This window comes from Zingiber officinale, chromosome 9A (genome assembly GCF_018446385.1).
Source record: "Zingiber officinale cultivar Zhangliang chromosome 9A, Zo_v1.1, whole genome shotgun sequence".
Taxonomy (NCBI): Eukaryota; Viridiplantae; Streptophyta; class Magnoliopsida; order Zingiberales; family Zingiberaceae; genus Zingiber; species Zingiber officinale.
Genome location: NC_056002.1, coordinates 100249136 through 100268436, shown reverse-complemented (window position 1 = coordinate 100268436; position 19301 = coordinate 100249136).

Genomic DNA, 19301 nt, shown 5'->3' with positions numbered 1-19301 from the left:
TGGCGAAGAGCTAGTCAGCAGAGCATTAGTCACTGAGCACTATCTGGACAGCATCAGAGCACAACGAGCGCAGCATAAGTCAGTCAAGATCGAAGATAAGACAACTGGGAGTCAGAAACCTCAGGCAAATAAGCAGAACTGGAAAGGCAAGGGTAACAAGAGAAAGCAGTGGAACTCAGGAGGTAACCAGAAGGGAGGACCAGCAAACAAGCAAACTAAGTTCCCTCCCTGTCTTAAATGTGGGAAAACACATCCAGGAGTCTGTCTTTTGGGTAAGAATGGATGTTATTCGTGTGGGCAGGAAGGACACATGGCTAGAGAGTGTCCTAACAAGCTCAAAGCACCTCAGCCACAACCAATACAATATGGAGGCAAGCCTCAGTTACATTACATGCCTACAACTCTGGAAGGACCTCAGCTCAGTCAAGGAAGGTTGGAAGCTCCACCAGTTCCAGCTAATGCCAGAGTATTCTCCCTCACTAAAGAGAAAGCTGCTAGTGCCTCCACGGTCGTAACAGGTCAAGTAGTTATTTTTCAGCATATAGCTACTGCACTATTTGATACTGGGGCGACCCATTCTTTTGTATCCATACCTTTTGCCAAAGAATTACAGGTACCTACAGAAAGCATGAATTCCAAGTTCCTGACAACCCTACCTTCTGGGGAGGTCATGGAATCCAGTCAGTGGTTTCGGTCTGTACCAGTCAGAATTTCAGACCGTGAGCTATGTGTAAATCTGGTAGTCCTCGCCATGCAGGATTTCGATATCATTTTGGGTATGGATTTCCTCAGCAAGTACAGTGCTTCAGTGGACTGCCACAGAAGGAAAGTGATCTTTAGTCCAGAAGGTGAACCATCCTTTGAGTTCACAGGGGTGCCGAAGAGGAAGACCTAGAAGTTCCTCTCTTCTCTCATAGCTCACCAGATGTTAGCTAAAGGGTGTGCTGGTTTTCTTGCGCACATTGTGAGTACAGAAGAAGCAGGAGGAAGTTCGTGTAGTCTGTGAGTATCCAGAGGTATTCCCAGAAGAGCTACCTCGACTACCTCCCAACAGAGAAGTAGAGTTTGAGATTGAACTGGTTCCTGGTACCGGTCCAATTTCAAAAGCTCCATACCGCATGTCTCCAGCAGAGCTGAAAGAACTACAAGAACAACTTCAGGAGCTGCTTGACAAAGGCTTCATCCGCCCAAGTCACTCACCTTGGGGAGCTCCTGTGTTGTTTGTCAAGAAGAAGGATGGATCTATGCGGATGTGCATAGATTATAGGGCTCTGAATCAAGTGACCATCAAGAACAAGTATCCACTGCCCAGAATCGACGACTTATTTGATCAGTTGAGAGGGGCAACAGTGTTCTCCAAGATAGACCTATGCTCTGGGTACCATCAGTTGAAAGTGAAGGAAAAGGATATACCCAGAACGTCTTTCAGGACCAGATACGGACACTACGAGTTCATAGTCATGCCTTTTGGTGTGACTAATGCTCCTACAGTTTTCATGGACCTGATGAACAGAGTGTTCAGAGAATACCTTGACAAATTTGTCATTGTGTTCATCGACGACATTCTAATCTATTCCAGAACCCCAGAGGAGCATGACACGCACTTGAGAATAGTATTGCAAACCCTTCAGCAAAAACAGTTGTATGCTAAATTCTCAAAGTGCGAATTTTGGTTAGATCAGGTGGCATTTCTAGGTCACATAATTTCTAAAGAAGGCATTCAAGTGGATCCAGCCAAAATAGAAGCAGTCAACAATTGGAGCAGACCCAAGAATGCCAGGGAGATCAGAAGCTTCCTTGGTTTAGCTGGGTACTACAGGAAATTCGTGGAGGACTTTTCCAGGATAACCTCTCCACTAACAACCCTCACCAGAAAGAGCAGGAAGTTTGAATGGTCAGATAAATGTGAGCAGAGTTTCCAAGAGCTCAAGAAAAGACTGACCAGTGCTCCTATCCTGACAGTTCCAGAAAGTGACAAGAGTTTTGACATCTACAGTGATGCTTCCAAGATGGGCTTAGGAGCTGTACTCATGTAGGAAGGAAAAGTGATAGCTTATGCTTCTAGACAACTCAAAGATTATGAAAAGAACTACCCCACTCATGATCTTGAGCTGGCAGCTGTGGTCTTTGCACTAAAACTCTGGCGACATTATTTGTATGGCGTTCAGTGCAGAATTTTCACAAACCATCAGAGTTTTAAGTATTTTTTCACTCAGAAGGACTTAAACATGAGACAACATAGGTGGCTAGAGTTGGTCAAAGATTATGACTGTGAAATCCTCTACCACCCAGGCAAAGCTAATAAAGTGGCAGATGCACTAAGCAGAAAATCCAGTGCATCCCTGATGTCTTTGTCATCATTAGCCCTACCACTGCAGAAGGAGTTGTCAGATTTTGGAATGGAAATTATTTATGGGCAACTCTCTGCATTGACCTTAGAGTCAACCCTGCTTGAGGATATACAAAGAAAGCAAAGTGAAGATCCAGATATCCAGAAGATCAAGCAAGGGATACAGAAAGAAGAAAATTTAGAGTTTCGAGTATCAGACAGTGGAATTCTTTATCAAGGGAGCCGCCTTTGTGTTCCCAATGACGAAGAGCTGAGAAAGAAAATTTTAGAAGAAGCTCATAGTACACCTTATTCCATGCATCCTGGTTCTACCAAGATGTATCAAGACGTGAAACAGAGATTCTGGTGGTCTGGACTCAAAAGAGATGTAGCTAAATATGTCAGTACCTGCCTGACATGCCAGAGGGTCAAAGCAGAACACCAGAGACCAGGAGGAGTTCTTCAGCCTCTTCCAATACCAGAATGGAAATGGGAAGATATATCCATGGACTTCATAACAGGTCTTCCAAGAACCACAAATGGATATGATGCGATATGGGTGATAGTGGACAGATTGACCAAGTCTGCTCATTTTCTAGCCATCAAGGTGTCTCACTCTATAGAGCAGTTGGCACAGCTATATGTTAAAGAGGTGATCAGACTTCACGGAGTTCCTAAATCTATTGTGTCTGATAGAGATGGACGCTTCACCTCACACTTTTGGGAGTGTGTTCAGAATGCACTAGGCACCAAACTCAAGTTCAGCACAACCTTCCATCCTCAGACTGATGGACAGACAGAGCGAGTAAATCAGATTCTAGAAGATATGCTCAGAGCTTGTGCACTAGATTTCAAGGGAAGTTGGTGCAAGTACCTATGCTTAACTGAATTTGCCTACAACAACAGCTATCAAGCCACCATCAAGATGACTCCTTATGAGGCACTGTATGGCAGGAAGTGCAGATCACCCATTTGCTGGCAAGAAGCAGGTGAGAGAAAAGAAATGGAAGTAGAACTGGGCATTCAGACAGAACTGATAGATGAGACTACTCAGGCTATCCAGAAGATCAGATAGAGGATTGAGACTGCCCAGAGTAGACAAAAAAGTTATGCTGACACACGCCGTAGGCCACTTGAGTTCCAAGCAGGGGATTCAGTTTTTCTCAAGGTTGCTCCGATGAAGGGAGTGATGAGATTTGGCAAGAAGGGCAAGTTAAGTCCTCGCTATGTAGGACCCTATCCGGTTACAGAGAGGATTGGGAAGGTAGCTTACAAGCTAGATTTACCACAAGACATGTCAGCAATACACAATGTATTTGATGTCTCTATGCTAAAGAAGTGCATTCACGACCCTAGCCAAGTGATTCAGCCTCAGTCAGTGCAGATCCAAGAGGATCTTAGTTATGAGAGCAGACCTACACAGATAGTGGACAGAGCAGTCAAGAGATTGAGAAACAAAGAAGTACCACTAGTGAAGGTCGTCTGGCAGAACCAGAAGCACGAGGAAATCACTTGGGAGCGGGAGGACAGTATGAGAGAGAAACATCCAGAGCTATTCTAAGTTCGAGGACGAACTTTTTATAAGGTATGGGGGATTGTAACGACCCAATTTTCCATATTTCAAGTTCCAAAAGTCCATAAAAATATTTGGAAATACTTTTAAAATATTCTAGAGATTTTTAGGAATTTTTAGAGTATTTTTACATAATTTTTGGAGGTCGTTTAGTAGGGTTACAAAAAGAAAGAAGTTTGGATAAAAAACATTGAAGGTGAGACTCGAACCCGAGACCTTGACCCGAGCCGAACCTCAGCCGAACCCAGCCCAACCAACCGGTCTGTAGATGTTTTGTTAATTATATATGGAATAAAATATATATAAGGTAGAAGTTAGTAATAGAGTATACTCGAAAAAAAAGGGGTTGCAGCGAGTTTTGAACCTGCGATCTCTGACCCAAGCAACACCGGCCCAACCAGCTGAGCTACACGGTTTTGTTAACCTTATATGGTGAGAATTAAATTTATAGCATAGCTAATGATTAGGGAATAAATTGGGAAAAAGTGCGCGGCTGAGGGATTGAAGCCGAGACCTTTGACTTGGTTAAAACTCGGTTGACCAGCTGTGCCAGCGAGTTTTGTTAATTAAGGAAAGAATGGATTATATTTAAGGTATAGTAATTAATAAAAATCTTAGTTATAAGAAAAGGTTTAAGTTTTTCCCGAGCCCTAAAATCCTTTCTCCCTCTCGTGTGCTCGCGACGGCGCTGTTCTTCTTCTCGGGCGGAATTGTGGCAGCGAGTGAACACGTCTCCGGCGGCCAGCGAGGTTGTTCTCCGAGGGGTTTTCTTCACTTCTCGTCAAGGAGAAGCTTTGAGCATGAAGAAGAGCCGAGATTTGAAGCTTTACCCGAACCCTAGATCTCTCTTTCTCCGGTTGTAAGTCCAAGAACAACGAGGTGAGTTGCTACTCACCTGCAGTAGGAGTGGTTTCGAGCTTCGAATTGTTCTCCTTGCTTCCGGATTTGTTTGAAGTTCCTTATGTCTTTTGATTTTTTTTGAAGCATGTTGTGAACTTGCTTGTGTGTTTACTGCCGTGTACTTCAAAGAGGGGAACTAATGGTATGAATTAGGCATGTTTGTTCTTTTTGATATAGGGCAACTGATTTGGAACAGGGGAAGAGCTGTGGTTTCGGGTTGCTTGTAGTGGTTGCTGCTATGACCATTAAATCCGAATTTTGCTAGGTTGATTATGGGATCATTTTATTGTTGAGTAATTCGGATTTGGGTTTGTGCCATGCAATGGGTGTGGATAACTCTTATTTGGGAGTTCTGTTGGTTTTTTTTTAATGGCTTGTCTCCTTGCTTTAGTTTTGTACAGCATTAGGATGAATAGAAAGGTAAGAGTAGTAAGTGTTTCTTGTTGTCTTGCTTCTGGATTTTCTTCCTGAACAACATTAGGATAGCTTGGAATTAAAAGGGTAGTTTAAGAAATTATTTTTGCATTGAATTATGTTTTGGTTCCTTATATGCTCTAATGTTCATGCATCAATTTTTGATAGCAGCAGCATACTTTTTAGTAGATAACAATATTAAAGCCTTAATCAGAGTTAAAAGAGGTTGATGAGATGGTGATACTGTGCTCAGAATGCTCATGTTTCCTTTACAAGTTTTATCAGTTTTGGGTTGGTTTAAATAAGCAATGAACATAAGATAGCTTGATTAAATTTTGAGCATGTAGTTAGTTTTCTTTATTGCTGTTAGATTTAAGTTTGAACAACCTTTATAGTTAGCATTTCAGATAGAGATTTCCTGATTTAGATTTCTTTGTTATGCTGCCATGAACCTCAATTTTAGATTTTTGTTAAGCATTAGTGCAGATTTATGTTTATTGTAGCATGCTAAAAGAAGTTTGATTTGCTTTCCTTTGCTTGAGTCTGTTGATACATGCTTAAAGAAACCTGTTGCTCTATAAAAACTCTAGGATCTACCTGTAGGTGGGAAGAATAAGAGTTTTAATAAATCCTTTAGGGATTTATAAGAAGTTATAAGAAAGAGAGACCAAGGTCTTAATAGGATCCCTAATTTTAAGAATTGGGATCAGTAGCATATCAAGTGCTCAAAGAAATGCCAAGGCATTTTATTATAAGAGAATTGAAGAATAACAAGTATAAGGAAGTAATAGTTAAAAAGAAAATAAGTACTTTACTTTTTAATGGCATGTACCGGACACAAGGTCCAGGACACAAGGTCCATTGGGTGGGCTCCTAGATCGCCCCTAGACACAAGATCGCCTAGAATTACCTTAGTAGTTTCGGGATTAGCTACCTCAACTCTTATTAAGGATGCGCGCAAATTGGTACAATGCCGGGCCCAAAAGAAGTTTATTATTATTTTAAAGTATTAAAGTATAAGTTTTGAAACAAATGAAACAAGCTTCAAATATGTTTAGAATTAGAAAGTTTAGTTTCTTGTTATTTGAAGCATGCAGTAATAGTTTTATTTGTTTCTTTCTATTAGATTATTCAGCATGTTTATCTTTATTTGCTTTCAGCATGCAGTTATAGTTTTATTCTTATGAGCATGATTAGCTATACATGTTTAGTATTTCAGTTAGTATGATTCCTTTATTGGTTTATGAGCATGATTAGCTATACATGTTTAGTATTTCAGTTAGTATGATTCTTTTGCTATTTATGAGCATGAGTAGCTTTACATGTTAGCATTCAGTTTTAGCATGTTTTTATTTATATACATGCATATCGAGTTTTTTTGAGTAGATAGCGCTCACTAAGCTTTATGCTTATAGACTGCATTTCCTCCTACTGCAGATAAAGGAAAGGAAAAGATTTAGCAAGGAAGGCGACAAGGTGGTGGTGATGAAGGTGTGTGATGGCTGGACTATGGGGAGATCAAGAGTTTGCTAAGGAATTGTTAAGACTTTTCTATTTAGAGTTCTTTTAGTTTTCTTTAAATGTTATTATGAGTTAAGATTGTAATTAAGTTTATTCCGCATTTGCAGTTGGGTTCTATTGATGGAGTGATATAGTTGTTTGCTATTGCTAGAGTAGTTTCCTTCTTTTATTTGTGATATTATGCTGCGTGGTTGTGAAAATACATGTTCCAGCCGCCTGTGGCTGAGTATAGTTTGTTTGTATTGTTGATTTGGTCACCGGTACAGGGGAGACTCTGTCGAAATTTTTCGGTAGGGATTCCTCGTGGTTTTTAATTATACCGGTTAAGTAGAGTTAGTAGTTAAGTAACGGTCACTCTTAGAGAGTAGTAGTAGTAGTAAGAAGGGTGGTCGTTACAGCTTCTTTGACGTACTATCATCCCAATCCATTCCGATGCTATGTTATTGGGTTTGGTAAACCTTTTTCATCTAACCATTCTAAGCATAAATATACCTAGTCCTAAGTATTGAGTTTGGTTAATCAGGTTGGTTGTATTATTTTTCTACTTGCTCCCCCTGAGTCATAGCTTAGATAAGGTCTATCTAAGTAATGGATTTGACTCTTAGGGACCAAGTATAGATTCGGTTCAATTTGTTTGATTTAAAATTTTGTTTGGACCCATGCTTGGACTTGACTTCTAACTTTTTGACTAATTAAAGACAAATATGATTTGTTTGTTTGTTTAGGGTTGTAGCCAAGTCCTGATTTGTTGTACACGGCTCGTTGCGATCCAAGTACCATATTTAGACACTTGGATCCCATTTCGAACCTTTCCAACGTTTTCTTGAGTCGCTCGACTTGACCTTTCAAATCGGAATTTTCTTCCTCAAGTTTTTCAACTTGAGTTGAAGTTCCAACTTGAACTTGATTAGTCGAGTTACTCAAGTTAACTTGCTCCTTAAGGTGGTCTATTTCCTTAAGTAGCAAGTTATTTTGTTTTTTAGATTTTGTTAATTTTTTAAACAAGCATTTAATTACTTTTAACATTTCAGACTTCGAATTGAAAGTTACCTTATCGGGTCCTTTTGAAATGGATGCAAATCCATGGCTTATCTCAGACTCGTCGTCGGACTCTGACTCATACTCATCTTCAGACTCGGATTCAGACTCTTCAGTCTTTGCCATAAATGCTATATGACTCAAGTGCTTTGGTTCTGGTTTTGTTCAGGGCTTAGCTTCCTTGTTTGGCCCTGCATACAAAGCTAACCCTTTCTTGGCTTGACTCAAGTTAGTCTGTTCATGTAATGTTAATTCACAAAATAGTTCGTCTAATTTAATAATGGAAAGATCCTTCGCAACTTTATAGACATCTATAATAGATGCCCATAAGGAGTTTCGAGGGAATGAGTTAAGCGTATACCTGATGATATCACGATTCTCAAGTTGATGGCCGATGATATGCAGTCCATTTAGGATGTCTTTAATCCTCATGTGTAGTTGTCTTGCCGACTCACCATCTTGCATTTTAATATTTAGTAATGAATTTAATAAAAGATCACGCTTTATTACCTTTGTATCATTTGTCCCTTCATGTAGTTTAACTAACTTATCCCACAAATCTTTTGCATTGTCGAAGGGGCCAACTCGTTTTAATTCTTCTTTTGATAATCCACATTGTAAAGTGTTGAGTGCCTTTGAATCAATTTGTACTTTCTTCTTTATTTCTTCTGTCCATTCCTCTGGATTGTTGACTGGTGATGTGTAGCCGCATTGGATAATGAGCCATTGATCAATGTCTGTTTTGAGAAAAACTTCCATCATCTTTTTCCAGTATGGGAAATCGCTTCCATCGAATAGCGGAGGACGCACTGTCGAATATCCCTCAGATTGTGTCATTTGTTCTTGCACCAAAAATTGAGAAACAAAAAGAATTTCCAAGACTCTTGTCTTGGAATTAGCAGTGCTTGAAAAATAAAAAATATTCTAAGAAAAAAAATGATGAAAAGAAAAAGTTTTAAAAGATGCTTTGAAAAACGGTTAAGTAATTTCAGAGCTAACGAGGCTCTGATACCAATTGATAGATCAAATGAGTACGATAGAGGGGGGGGGGGGTGAATATTGTACTCTTTTAAAAACTTTTCTTTTCGTATTTCAAAAACAATTCGAGTAAGCAGCGGAAAATATAAAGGGACAAGTTCGTTTACTTTGTTCGGAGCCTAGCTCGACTCCTACTCGAAGGCCCGCGATCCTTGATCGCACCGATGGGCAAATCACTATAGCTCTTCTTTCCGAGATCCTCGGAAAGAAGCAGATCGTACAAATGAGCAAGATAGTAACAACCCTACTATCTTGCTTAAGTAAATTACAATGCAAGCTTATATAAAATATACCGATAAGTAAATGTAGTTGAAGCTTTGGTCGGCACTTCCGGATAGTGTGGCTTGCTGAGCTGATGAAGGCTTATAGCACGGTTTGCTTGCAGAACAGAACTTCAGACGATCAAAGAAGAGTTGCTGAGCCTCAGACCTCGAGCTCCTTTTATAAGTGCCATTGTTGTTCGGTCGACTGATCCCTCTGTTCGGTCGACCGAACCCGGTCCCTTCCTTCCTGGCTGGAGTCTGACGTTGGCTCGATCTTTTGCATTAACTGATCTTTAATGGTTCGGTCGATCGATAACCTTGTTCGGTTGACCGAACGGTGAATTTTCCTTCTCGCTGAGATTCGCACTTAATGCTCCATTAAGGCTTTTATTGGTTCGGTCGACCGAACCTCTTTTTCGGTCGACCAATCATGCTGTGATGCCATATTTGCGATCCTGATCTGCTTTGGCATTTTTGCCTGTTCGGTCGACCGAACCTTTGTTCGGTCGACTGATAAAAAGACTTTTTCGGTCAACTGAACCTCCTTTTCAGTCGACTGAACCCTTTGTAAATTGAAGGTTTCTGAGTGCTAGTCGCGTGGCCGCTGACAGAGCTTGATTCTGAGTTCTGAGTCAAAAGTTATGACCATTTGAAGTCTAAGGGGTCATATGATTCTGCAACACAAAGTTAGTTCGATATAACAAGAATATTCCTGCAAAACAAAGTTAGCACAGTTATAATAGTAATATGCATGAGTATAACAGTTAGGACTGTCTTGATCTCAACTTGGAAACCTTCCCGGTTTCTTTAGTTGGATCAGCGACCTTAGGTTGTTCCCTTCAGGAACCCGACCTCACTGTCGGTCCTCCAGTTTGTTAGGACCAAAAGTAGCTAGAGGGGTGGGGGGGGGGGGTGAATAGCTCGTCGCGTTCGCTTGGTGCGTGGTGTTGCTCGGCGTTGATTGTTTCTTCAAGAATATGCAGCGGAAAATACAGAAACAAATACAACCACGCTAACACTAAGATTTTACTTGGTATCCACCTCCAAAGGAGGTGACTAATCCAAGGATCCACACCACGCACGCACCCTCCACTATGAAACACTCCTTTTCGGTAACTACCGAGGGCGGAGAAGCCCTACAAGACTCTCGGTACAAGAAGAAGGAAAGGGAAACAAAATACAAGCACAAAGCTTACAATGAATGCAGAAAACCCTAACCCTAGCTTCTCTTCTTGCCTTTGATCCGCCTCTTGACTCGGAGAGCTTCCAAGAACCTTCAAGAACTGGTGATCACGAGCTTTGAGAGTGCTGTGGAGGAGCTGGCGAAGATCTGAGATGAAACGATGAAGAGATGCCGAAGGAAATGAACGCCTGCGGCCTTTATCGACGCCAACGGTCGGATCCCGATCGATTCGAATATTCCCAATCGATCGGGGAGGCTTTGGATCGATCCACGGATCAATCCAGAGCGCCTCTGTGCTCTGGAAAAATGTCTGGATCGATCCACGGATCGATCCAGCGCTTATCGCGCAAAGCAGCCGCGTCCCAATCGATCCACTGATCGATTGGAACATCTGGATCGATCCACGGATCGATCTAGAGGCTCTCTGTTCGCTTAGGAGAAGCCTGGATCGATCCACTGATCGATCCAACACTTGGTTTTTGCCCAAAACCAAGTTCCAAGCCTCTCACACCAACATCCGGTCAACCTTGACCTGTTGGTACATCATGCCTAGCATCTAGTCACTCCTTTGACCTGCTAGGACTTCCCACCAAGTGTCTGGTCAATCTCTTTGACCCACTTAGACTTTTCTATTCATGCCAAGTATCTGGTCACTCCCTTGACCTACTTGGACTTCCATCAGATGTCTGGTCAATCCTTTGACTCCATCAGATTTCCTCGTGCCAAGTATCCAGTCAATCCTTTGACCTACTTGGACTTCCCAACACCAGATGTCCGATCATCCTTGATCCATCTGGATTTTCCCTTGCCTGGCTTCACTCACCAGGACTTTCACCTAGCTTCACTCACTAGGGTTTTCCATCTGCCTAGCTTCACTCACTAGGGCTTTCACCTGGCTTCACTCACCAGGACTTTCACCTAGCTTCACTCACTAGGACTTTCACCTAGCTTCACTCACTAGGGTTTTCCTTCTACCTGGCTTCACTCACCAGGACTTCCTTGTCAAGTATCCGGTCAACCTTGACCTACTTGACTCTTCTTCAATCAATTTCTTATTGTCAAACATCTAAACTCAAACCAAGCCTCAGCTTGGTCACCCAGGTCAACCTTGACCTGAGGGATATTGCACCAACAATCTCCCCCTTTTTGATGTTTGACAATACCACAATAACACTTACAATACCACATGTAAGTTAGGCTAATCCTATAGCCTCAATCTTCATGCCACTAGGTAATGAACATATAAATTAAGCTCTTCATTCTCCCCCTACGAGGGCACACTCCCTCTAGGTAATGAAAGCCTAACTTACACCCATTCATAGGTCCTTTCATTCTCCCCCTATTGGCACACATCAACCCATTTTTGGGCACACATCAACCCATGCCCCAATTTTGGGTACACATCAACAAATCCATTTGTTGACGACTCTCCCCCTGAAGAGTTACTCATCATTGTTCACAACATCACTCGTTGTGATCAACACGATAATGAAGGTCCCATACCCTTCATTTATCCTTAACTTCTCCCTCAATGTAGACAAATACCCAACCTTGAGCATTATCTAACCACTTGAGTTCCCACTTGAAATAATGAGGATATCCACTCCCCATTTCAAGTTCAAAAGCTCATACATGAGCATTTTCTTTAAAGAAGGTTAACCACCTTCCAAGGTTTATGAAAAGTAAATGTTCATGTCTTTAAAGAGTCCCTCCCCCTAAAGACATGGTGGTGACTTCTGTCATTGCACCAACAATGACTTGGAATCCCTAAACCTTTAGGAAACCCAAATTTAGAAGTTTTGAGGTTCAAATACTCAAAATTTGAAACAAACCTCAACCTAAACTTCAATGAAGCCTTCCTTAACCAATCCATCCTTGTTTTCACATGAAAACACCCTTTGAATGTATACAAATGTATTTTAGGGGTTTGGAATGGTTACCTAGACTCAAAGAGGTTCAAAGATGCTGAAATCAAGCCTTCCCAGCCAAAATCAGCAACTTGAATCGATTGGAGTTGGGTTCCAATCGATTGAACCTTTCTGAATCGATCCACTGATCGATTCAGACTACCTGGATTGATCGGCTGATCGATCCAGCGAGCTTCTGCTCGCGGGAGACTTGCCTTCTGAATCGATCCACGGATCGATTCGGGCACTCCAATCGATCCATGGATCGATTGGAGCTCTGATAGTTGCTGAAATTCCATTTCAGTCAACTTCAGAAACCCCTAGAAAATTCTACAAAAATCCAAAAATCATGAAATTTCGTGTAGACATTATTTAGTGCATATACTATCAAAGAAAAATAGTTTTCTATGAAAATACATCATATTTTCAAAGATTGACACAAACTTGAAAACTTGCAAAAACTTTAGTGTTTTTCTTCAAGTTTGTGTCTAACTATTCAATGGCAATTACTATCAAAAGATAGCCTTCACCAAGGTTTTCCAAAAACATTTTAAAAACATTTTCAAAACCAATATCCCATCATGTTCCTTGGGCATAATGCACATGACTTGTACATTAGCTTTCCCAATGATGGGAAAACACATAACTATGTGTTTTGATGAACCTAAAACTCAAAAGAATGCACTAAATCAACATCTTGAGTTTTGTTCATCTTCCTAACATCTCACTTGTATCTAATGTACACTAAAACACGGACAAGTCACCTTATAGTCCTTGTGAGATGTGGGATTTTGATTTTTCCCTAATCTAGGGATCATGCATATCTATCTAGGCATTCTAGAGATATTAGACATCCACCTAGGATGTCACTTGTCAATAAGTGTCGTTAAATGCCATTCGTCCTTAATTACAAGGAATTAAACTTAATGCATGATTATGTTATGGCATACATCAAAAGAAAATAATTTTCAAAAGAAAATATCCTATTACTACATGATGTATGAATGTCATGACATGGTATTTTTGGATTTTTCATAATAAAACATGAATGCAAAACTAGACATGATGTCATGGCATATGATGGGCAAACAATCATGGCAAGATTTAGCATAAATAAAATATACCTAGATTAACTATCTAAGTATCCTTAAAGTCTTAGCTAAACTTACACCTTAAACCTAGATTGCCCTAAAGTGCTACAAGAGAATGCCAAAGCCTAAATTGGCATTTCTAATTTCCTTGATTTAATGTATGCCAATTGAAAATAAACATGTCCTCAAATGTTGGCATATTCCATTTTTCCCAATTTGTGCCATTTTAGATTAAAATCAATTTTTCCACCATTAGGCACATTTTACTCTTTCAAGGAGTAAACAAAGATTCACTTCATTTTCAAAGGTTAACAAAAATCTTGAAAATGCTCCTTGAGTGTCAATTTCCTCAAAGTCAGGTTAACTACCCTTCTAATCGGAGTTGACACTCTCTAACCCATCTATGGGGTAGAGAAGATGCTCCTAGGAACCCAACACCTATTGGTGCTCCTTGGATACTCTAGGTACTCACTAGGGATAACTTCCCTAGATACCTTCCTAGTGACCTTGTTGGGCTTCTTAGAAGCCTTGGTCACACTTTCTAGGTCAACTCTAGGGATAGCCTCCCTTGTGACCTTGTTAGTGACTTTCTTAGACTTCTTAGAAGTCTTAGTCACTTTGGTTGCAAAGATACTTCTAGGGATATCTTCCCTTGTATCTTTGACTTGACCTCTAGACTTAGGGTTTGTTCCATAGCTATATGGAACCCTATGATAACTAGGCACATCCTTTTTAGCTTTGGGTTTGTATCCCAAACCTCTATAGCCATTGGATGACCTTTGTGCTCCTAGCCCTAGGTATTGCTCATTTTGCCCTTTAAGGATATTCTCCATCCTTTTTAGGGTCTTTTCTAGTTTGTCAAGTCTTGACCTCAAGACTTGATTTTCTATCATTAAATCCTTAGGTTTTGGTCCATGAGCATTTTTGATCTTGGGCATGTGTCTATTTTCCTTAGTGTTTTCGCCTAGATTTTTACCTACAATCCTAGCCTTAGGTGTAGTAGTTTTAGCATGAAAAGCTATATGTTTTTCTTTAACGCTATCATGCTTTCTATTTTCATGGTAAATAGCATTAAAATGATATAAATTTGAACTATCATGCTTTTTACCATAATGTAAAGGAGTAGGCTCAATAAATGTTACCTTCTTCTTTACCTTAGAGGCTCCCCCTTGACTAGAGCTTCCTTGAGCCTTGACCACCTTCTTCCCCTTGGGGCATTGACTTCGGTAATGCCCTTTTTGATTGCAAGAGAAGCACACAATGTGCTCCTTGCTCTTCTTTGTTCCGGGGATGGTCTCCTTGGGCTTCGCCTTGCCCTTTTGTGCCACTTGGCCCTTCTTCTTGGCCAATTTAGGGCACTTGCTCTTGTAGTGCCCATGTTCCCTACACTCAAAGCATATAATATGATTTTTATTTTTAATTGAAATATTTATACCTTTGCTTGTAGGGGTGGCATCTTTCCCTTTGGATCCGGAGGTAGAAGCTTCCTCTTGATCCGATCTTGATTCTCCTCCATTTGATTTTTCTTGACTCGTGGAGGTAGAAGCTTCTTCAATCTCTTCATCTCTTGACCCGGATGTAGAAGCTTCTCCTTCTTCTTGATCCGGCGTCACCAAGGATTGCTCCCCCTCAATCCTAGAGGTGGAGGCTTCATCATCTTGAATATGAAACAAGGAGTATGCTCCCTCCTTGTTCCCTTCGTTGCATTCCCTTGAGGATGAAGCTTCTTGGATTTCTTCTTCTTCGGAGGTTGAGCATCTCTCAACCTTGGAGTCCTCCTCTTGATCTTGCTCCAAAGAGTCACCCTCTCCGGATTCTTCATGATCTTGTACAGTGGAGGGGATCTCTTCATGAAGCTTGGCCAATTTGCTCCATAGTTCCTTTGCATCTTCAAATTCTCCAATTTTGCAAAGGATGGTGCTTGGCAATAAGTTGACCAAAAGCTTGGTCACTTTGTCATTGGCCTCGCACCTTTGGACTTGCTCTTGGCTCCACTTGCTCCTCTTGAGAACTTTGCCCTTTGAGTTTGTTGGAGTCTTGAAGCCTTCCATAAGAGCAAACCATTGCTCTATCTCCATCATAAGAAAATTTTCGATTCTTGATTTCCAAGAATCGAAGCTCGTGGAAGTGTATGGAGGAGCCACCCTCGTGTCGAATCCGAGCCCATCTCGGAATTCCATTGTAGAAGTTGAGCTTTTGAATTTCTTTGACTTTGACAACTTTGCTTCAACTTCTTCACCCTCTAGCTCTTCTTGTTATGCTTGACCCTTCCGGCGATGATTCCGGTGAAGAGCGGCCTCGCTCTGATACCACTTGTTAGGACCAAAAGTAGCTAGAGGGGGGGTGAATAGCTCGTCGCGTTCGCTCGTTGCTCGGCGTTGCTTGTTTCTTCAAGAATATGCAGCGGAAAATACAGAAACAAATACAACCACGCTAACACTAGGATTTTACTTGGTATCCACCTCCAAAGGAGGTGACTAATCCAAGGATCCACACCACGCACGCACCCTCCACTATGAAACACTCCTTTTCGGTAACTACCGAGGGCGGAGAAGCCCTACAAGACTCTCGGTACAAGAAGAAGGAAAGGGAAACAAAATACAAGCACAAAACTTACAATGAATGCAGAAAACCCTAACCCTAGCTTCTCTTCTTGCCTTTGATCCGCCTCTTGACTCGGAGAGCTTCCAAGAACCTTCAAGAACTGGTGATCACGAGCTTTGAGAGTGCTGTGGAGGAGCTGGCGAAGATCTGAGATGAAACGGTGAAGAGATGCCGAAGGAAATGAACGCCTGCGGCCTTTATCGACGCCAACGGTCGGATCCCGATCGATTCGAATATTCCCAATCGATCGGGGAGGCTTTGGATCGATCCACGGATCGATCCAGAGCGCCTCTGTGCTATGGAAAAACGTCTGGATCGATCCACGGATCGATCCAGCGCTTATCGCGCAAAGCAGCCGCGTCCCAATCGATCCACTGATCGATTGGAACATCTGGATCGATCCACGGATTGATCCAGAGGCTCTCTGTTCGCTTAGGAGAAGCCTGGATCGATCCACTGATCAATCCAACACTTGGTTTTTGCCCAAAACCAAGTTCCAAGCCTCTCACACCAACATCCGGTCAACCTTGACCTGTTGGTACATCATGCCTAGCATCTGGTCACTCCTTTGACCTGCTAGGACTTTCCACCAAGTGTCTGGTCAATCCCTTTGACCCACTTAGACTTTTCTATTCATGCCAAGTATCTGGTCACTCCCTTGACCTACTTGGACTTCCATCAGATGTCTGGTCAATCCCTTTGACCTCCATCAGATTTCCTCGTGCCAAGTATCCAGTCAATCCTTTGACCTACTTGGACTTCCCAACACCAGATGTCCGATCATCCTTGATCCATCTGGATTTTCCCTTGCCTGGCTTCACTCACCAGGACTTTCACCTAGCTTCACTCACTAGGGTTTTCCATCTGCCTAGCTTCACTCACTAGGGCTTTCACCTGGCTTCACTCACCAGGACTTTCACCTAGCTTCACTCACTAGGACTTTCACCTAGCTTCACTCACTAGGGTTTTCCTTCTGCCTGGCTTCACTCACCAGGACTTCCTTGTCAAGTATCCGGTCAACCTTGACCTACTTGACTCTTCTTCAATCAATTTCTTATTGTCAAACATCTAAACTCAAACCAAGCCTCAGCTTGGTCACCCAGGTCAACCTTGACCTGAGGGATATTGCACCAACACAGTTATTTACCTCAACCTACCTGCCAAACGTTAGGTCCTCCAGACCTGTTTGGACTTTACTATCTGGCCAGGACTAGGGCTTTCCTGATTGAGTAAATAGCCTGCACACTTAGCCTAATATCAGATCATAACAAGACTTAACTTGAACCTTTGACAACATCAAAACTCAGGTTTGATTCTGGTGCACCTTGCACCAACAGTCTTGACATCCGTTTGCTAAACCTCATAATCCATATGAGCAGCAATAGATAAAAGAAGCCGGATAGACTTAAGCATGACTACCAGCATAAAAGTTTCCTTATAATCGATTCCCTCTTTCTGAGTATACCCCTTCGCAACAAGCCTCGCTTTAAAGGTTTCCACCTTCCCATCTATTCCGCTTTTTCTTTTGTAGACCCATTTACATCTAATGGCCTTTACACCATTTGGTAGTTCTATAAGATTCCAGACCTGATTAGAATGTATAGATTCTATTTTAGAGCTCATTGCACTTTGCCAAGATGTTGCATCTTTATCTTGGAGTGCTTCATTATATGTCCAGGGATCAGTTTCATGTTCACCTGGGATCAAGTCCGAAGACTCTGCCAAAAACATGAATCTATCATGTTGCCTAACAACCCTCCCACTATGACGAGTCACTACCTATAATTGTGCATCATTTGTGACACATGTTGTAGTTACTTGTGGTATCTCATCTTGTACCATTGGTACTAAAGTAGAAGTATCCTCTCTTATTTCCTCAAGAAAAATTTTACTCATGGGCTTATGGTTCATTACATAGTCCTCTTCTAAAAATCGGGCATTGGTGCTAACAATGACCTTCTGATCTTTAGGAGTATAAAACAAACCACCTTTCGTTCCTTTAGAATATCTCACGAACAATCGAACTTCTGTACATGATTCTAACTTATCAGCGTCTCCCTTCAACACATGTGCTGGATTACCCCAAATCCGAATGTGTTTCAAACTAGGCTTATGCCCATTCCATTATTCTGTGGGAGTAGAGGGTGCTGACTTAGAAGGTACCAAGTTCAGAATGTACGCCGCGGTTTCCAAAGCATATCCCCAAAATGAATTTTGTAATTCTGAATAACTCTTCATTAATCTAACCATTTCCATAAGAGTTATATTCCTTCGTTCTGCCACACCATTCTGTTGGGGTGTACCAGGTGCATAAAATTGGGATTGGATCCAGGCTTCTGATAAGTAACTCCTAAACTCTCCTATGAGGTACTCTCCACCACGATCAGACCGTAGTGTCTTGATACTTTTACCATGACGTTTCTCCACATCAACCTTGTACTTTTTGAACTTATCAAAGCACTCAGACTTACGACGCATCAAGTAAATGTACCCATATCTCGAATAGTCATCTATAAAAGAGACAAAATATTCGAAACCACTTTTTGCCTGGATAGTCATAGGCCCACACAAATCAGAATGATCCAATTTTAACACTTCTTTGGCTCTATACCCCTTTGCCTTAAAAGGTCTCTTAGTCATTTTTCCTTCCAAGCAAGACTCGTAGGTCGGAAAGTTTTCCACTACCAATGAATCTAAAGGTCCATCGACTATTAACCTTTGAATCCTACTCAAGTTAATATGACCCAACCTTAGATGTCAAAGATATGTTTGGTTCATTTTCGAAGGTTGCTTTCTCTTATTAGAATTAGAAGATGTGTTATAAATTTCCATTTGTTGCATCATGGGAGTTATTGGATTAAGAGTATATAAATTGCTAACCAACGTACCAGAACAGATAACCATCCTATTTTTCTTGACAACCACTTTGTCATCGAAAGAAACAAAATATCCATCCTTAAATAATTTAGAAACTGAAATCAAGTTCTTTCTAAAACATGGTACGTAAAGATAATTTCTCAAAATCAAAGTTTTATTCCTGTCAAAAGATAAATAAACATCTCCCACTGCAACAGCCACCACTCTCGTAGCATTGACCATGTAGATGGTGATTTCCCCTTCATGTAGTCATCGGATTTCCTGGAACCCTTGCAATGAATTGCAGATATGATCAGTGGCTCCTGTATCTACGCACCAGGTACCAGTAGATAACACCGCTAAACATATTTCAACAACTAATAAATAAGATACACCTTTATTGTTCTCCTACCTGGCAGCCCGATTTTGGTGTCCGAAGAGTTCCTTGAGATTGAGCATCATGTCTTAGGTAGTGGGTAGGGTCTGATGCTGATGTTGTAGCACATTTGACATAGAAGCTAAAATGTAACACCGCGCCATCTCATCTGCCTTAACCCATTTCCTATGTCTCTCTATCTCCTCTT